Source organism: Spea bombifrons, chromosome 3, assembly GCF_027358695.1.
Source record: "Spea bombifrons isolate aSpeBom1 chromosome 3, aSpeBom1.2.pri, whole genome shotgun sequence".
In the NCBI taxonomy this organism is placed as follows: Eukaryota; Metazoa; Chordata; class Amphibia; order Anura; family Pelobatidae; genus Spea; species Spea bombifrons.
The window spans coordinates 95,771,671-95,777,314 of NC_071089.1; positions in this window are offsets into that span (position 1 = coordinate 95,771,671).

Here is a 5,644-nt window from a genome sequence, read left to right on the forward strand (position 1 = left end):
TTCTGCTATAAAGATATATTTCAGATTTGTAATAAAATCCATAAAATCTATAAAACCATTTCCAGACATCAGACAGGAGAAGCAGACACATTAGACTCCCATCTTGTCATTGTGTATAATTGTCTTCAGCAATGTCACTAGAGTCACAGCTGAAGATTGCATTCATTTATTTTTCCTTTATACCCTACAATGTAACTGATTGTGCATCTGAATCCACATCATGGGGGTATACAACGCAGACAATAGGAACAATGACTTTTATTTTCTCCGCTATTATAGCCCCTATGATAAAACTTTCAGCACTCTTATCCTATGTGTTTATCAAAACGACAACATCATCATTCTCATCATCGTCTCATTCTCCCCAGATGCAGTATTAAAAGATCTGAAATAAACAAGCTTTGTAAAACAAAAGATATTGCATGAAAAAGAACCAAAACAAAGCAAGGAAATATCTAGGAATTTAGTAATTTGTTTTGATCCCCTGGGTTTGGAGTCTATCACTGGAGATAATCTCCCGGATTTGAATAGCACTACCCATGTACATGACAGTTGACAATTCAGTATTGAATGTTATCTGGTAGATCAACCTGGCAGCTTTATATAGGCACATATTGTATGCCTAGGTTATTACACTATGCATTATTACAAAGGTATTGACTCTTTCAGTGACTGCAGGGAGGAAACTATTGAATGCAATGTGTTTGAGCTGATCATTCCTGGGGTACAATTGAATACATGTCAGGGGTAACTCCCTTGGATTTAGTAACTGAACCCAAGCACCCTGAACAGCGCCTGATGGTAACTTGCTGAATTCAGATGCGCTTAGTATGATTCCCATTAGCTTTGTGGCAAGATCCTAACCAGAAAACCTAGTCTCTCATGTGTGGTGACTCTGCTCAACTATGTTCTTCCAAGTTTCACTACCTGATTTTGGTTGTGAAACTTGGCACCATAGTCTGTGCTGGATTAGAATTAAACCCCCGGATTTCACATTACAATAAAAGGACTAGGGGACTCAAATGTACATAATTACTTCATGGCAACCAGGGCAGTGCAAGCCATAGGCTCGCATATCCATCAGGTACTGCCCTCATGGGCAGAAATAGCATTTTCCTACCCACCTCCCTGATATGTTATGCGATGCTTTGTGCCACTGTTCTGTGATGAACACAGAGGTCATATCTTTTTTCCAATTTAAGCATAAAAGGCAATATCGTGTGTCCTGAGTAATTCATAGGCATGTAGTAGCAGTCAGACATGATACCTTTGGAAAACGAGCAGTGAAGACATTTTGTCAACAGCCTTTGCAGCCTGTCTATGCGCTCTTCTTCGGGATTCTGGAAGCAGAGTCTGCTTTAAAGGGTCTTCTCTGCCCTGGCACAGGCCTCCCAACCTTATTTTTGCTATAAATGCCACGGGAGGAACTAATTCTCTTGTAAGAAAATTGGCCATGGATATATTACTGGCAACAAAGTCACTGATTGCCAGAAGTCAGAAAACACCTAAGACTCCTACAATAGGGCAAGTGGTGTAAAGGAACAGGACGAGAACGAGTATGTGGCCCATTTGGCTACTAACTCAGTGGCCAACTTAAGAGTGTGGCGTTTGTGGCACCTATATGTCAGACAGAAGGCATGAGGGAAGCAGAGGGGAGCATGGGGGGAGGAGCTCCTCCCGGGGACCCAAGGCCATCACCCCTCACACTAAATGGGGCAAAGAAGCCAATTCCAAACATCTTGGAGGGCTAACCACAGTTCTGTGGTTTAGGCAGCTTCTCCTCCCGTGTTTTTGTGAATAGTTGAGTCACTTACTTCCATGTGGGAGGTATGGATTTTTGGCTGCAAGTCCACTTCTGAGCAGACTTCTCTGGACAATAGATGGGTGTACCAGGGTCCCACTGGGTTCTACCGATGCACAGCTGATGGCACTGCCAGTTGTGACGGGAAGTAAGCATGAGGTGTCTTTCATCTGTTGCACTAAATTTACTTGACTGACCACTTCCTATTTCTTTGTGCTTCTTTCAAACAGCATGACAGAACAAATGGAAACCTTGTCTGCCTTGAAAGTTCTGCCTGGGTGAGACCTTGCTAGCACAGTATAGCTACGTTGTGTCTTATTGTTGTTGCTTCTTCTGCAGCCTCACTACAGAGTTTGTCTGTTCCTCACCCAGTTTTATTCCTCCTACACCACTGCTTCTGTTTCAGTTATTTATTGTGTTTCGAACAACGTATTGATGATTATTAGCACATGTTTGGAATAATTGTTTAGTCATATGCCTCACTATATGCCTACATAGAAGTGCAGGTGTACATAGAAGAATTGATGCTGTTTTGATGGCAGAGATGGTCACACCAAATATTGATTTGATTTAGATTTCTGAAAGCATTCTTACTTTACAGCACTTTTCTTCTGACCTGCCTAAAACATTTGCACAGTACTGTATAATAGAATATTTTATACAGCTTGGATTATTAAAAAATAAAAAATCTTGTATCTACCGAACAGCCAATGTTGAAAATAGAGAATGAACTCTTAGTCCTAGATAGGATGTGGCAGATCTCGGAAGGTTGACCCATAGATTTGCAGAGGAGACGACCAACTCGAATCATTGACTCCACTTTCCATTTTGAAGAGGCATGCTCTAACCAGCTTCTTCAGCAAACGAGAGTTGATCTGATTATTTATAACGCACAGTAGCAGCTAGAAGAAGCCGTTTTTCTGCAGTAGCCAATTTTTCTTAATGTGCATGTCAATTCTCCTCAACCTCAAAAAAAATGCCATTGAAAAGGGCAAATGTGACCAGATCATTCTAATTACCTAATAATGTTATGTTTTTGCGAGAGAATTGCTTTAATTACCCCAGCGCTATTTAATTTTTTCCAAATTCAAACGTTTTCAAATTCTGAGCACAGCAACAGAGTTTATTCGCTCATGTGTGCACTTGGCCTTCTTTCATTATCGCTGTATATCTAGGCAATGATGTCACTTAATTTGACTTTGCCTTTCATTAAATATTGTCCTTCAGATCTGGAAACCCATCCCTGCTAGAAAGCAATTATCTCATGATAGGGCTTGTTAGGGTATACAGTCCAAAAAGACAGCGCATGAATTATATTTATCATTTCTTCCTCCGAATGCTGTAGCAATGAGACGCTCAGAGGCGATATGTATACAAATCATGGATAATTATTAAAAACAGGTAAATGACATAGCTGCAGAGCATATTATAATATCCTAGTACATTGCAAAACATACAAATGTAGTTGATCAGGGGTATGTTGCATATAGAAACACAATATTTGATGGCAGATAAGAACCATTCGGCCCATCTAGTCTGCCCGTTTCTCCTGCTGTAAAGAATGAGACCTTAGTCAGTCCTTGGTCTCGTTTTCAGATTCAGCATAGGTTTACGTCTATCCTATGCACGTTTAAACGCAAGGTTTTGTTTACACAGTGCGTTATCTTCCTCTGCAAAGGATACACCACAAAAATGGAAAAATAAAGGAGAATAGGCAGGGGCATGCTAACTAAATCCAGTTCTATACATTGACATCTCTTGACACGTAATAAAGACAATATTACACTTCGTTATATTTTACCATATTTACAGTAACAACCTTGCAAAGCTCAGCTAATGTACATAAAACAGGGATTGGTGTAAATAGCACTATGCACAAGGATTTCTAAATACACACAAAGCCCATTGGAGTGCATTTAGGAGAAATCCGTTTTGACGCAGATCCTATACTCAGGAATATTTATAACCCCCCATCTCAAGCAAGCAGATTTTCAGGCTTTTGATCCTCCTCATTAGTATTTGCAAATTAATCCTATTCTTACCCGAATACACATGTAAGTAAAAGTTATTTGCCAGCAGTGAAACCTCCACCACTCCACATCATGCAACAGCACTTTGAATGACGTTACTAAAGCGCTGCGGCTAGGGTCCAAAATTATGTTAAAATGTGGGAATGCAACCCGTGGTGGGATAACGATTAGCATTCATGGCTTGATAACTTGTCTTAGAAACTTAGATTATATATAATTTAGCAGATCGATGGCGTAAGCGCCATGTGGCGAGTAAAGCAGCCAGATCTGACTAGCAGGGAAAGGACTGACCAGCCAGGGACACACTAAATAAATACAATTCAAAGTTATCCGCCAGCCACCTACCACTGTAACAAACATTGACATTAAAAGGGGGAACATGAAGCTATTGCCATACCTTATCTGGCCAACCAATTATAGAATGACTTCAATTCTAATCACTCATCTTTCTAAGGCTGTCTTCACATTTAATCTCTTCCCCGATATATTGTCGTTATTCACCATGCATGATCCAGCGCTATCAGAAGCAAGGCTCAGGACTGTAACACTAAGTTTAGGGACCAATGATGTTTATAGTAAAATAAAAGACATCTCTATTGGATGATGTATGTATATCAGACCTGTACTGGCAAGAGACGTTATAGTCCTACGGCTGTAACCACCGAATGTTTAGAATAGAAAATGAAAGGTACTTTTTTTAAAAAAAACAAAAAACATATAAAAGACATAAGTAGCAAATGTGTATAAATGAGATAAATGATCGTAAGACAGAAGAAAGGGTTATTTAAGTATTAGTACATAAAGGAGGCAGGGCTCGGTGCCATTGCATATACATTGACTTTAATTGTACAATTCGGCAGTAGACATTCTGTTTTGAAATGTTCAAAATGTTTTTTGGATGATTTTGGCTGCAGTTACATGCCATGCCTGAACCGCACTCTATATTTATTTATTTCAAACATAATAAATCGCCAGCACTTGCTACTTTGAAACATCTTTATAAAAAAAAAAAAAAAGAAAAAAAAAAAGTTGAAACCATAGAGAAATGGGCACATAAAAGTCTTCCGTTCTGTTATAATAAAATACTGTTCTGTATAAGATCCGATGAAAAATTCCAGTACTTAAAAAAGATCCCATTTGGGGGGGGGAAGCAATTCATAAAAGCATTTTGCAAACATAAATATTGGCAAAGTTGGTGGAATATGTGAGGAATACGCATGGATTCTAAACACAACGTAAGCCGGGCCAATTATGTACATTTTCTCAGGCAGAAGCACCAGGCAATGAAAAGCTGGACAACGTACGTTCTTCCAAATTCTGCTGAAAAACAACTCCCATAAGTGTAAGCCGATAACCCTTTAAACATGGGGATCATGGGAACTGTAGATCAACAACAGCTGAAGGGCTGTTTATTTGCCCTGTCTTGGTGTAGAATGCAATGGTCCATCATAAAGGGAGATAAACCATACACAAAATAAAAATAAAACATACGAATCTCGTTTACAATATTCCTCCACAGAATGGGTAGCCAACAGATAGCTTCTCCGGTTATTATGAGAATACAATTCCCATTGTGCAGCTCACACCTCCCAGCGGAGGATGCTTCTCGAGCATCATGGAAATTGTATCCCCACAGTAGCCAGAGAGCAATCCACAACATATACATCAGGTACGTTCCCTGCTTAAAAAACCTGTTGATTAAAAAAAAGGCAAATGAATGATTAACTTGATATTAATAGACGATACTTGAAGTTGTTCTTGGGAAACAACTCCATGTCCTCAGCGTCACGCATAATTCTCTTTTAAAGAAACA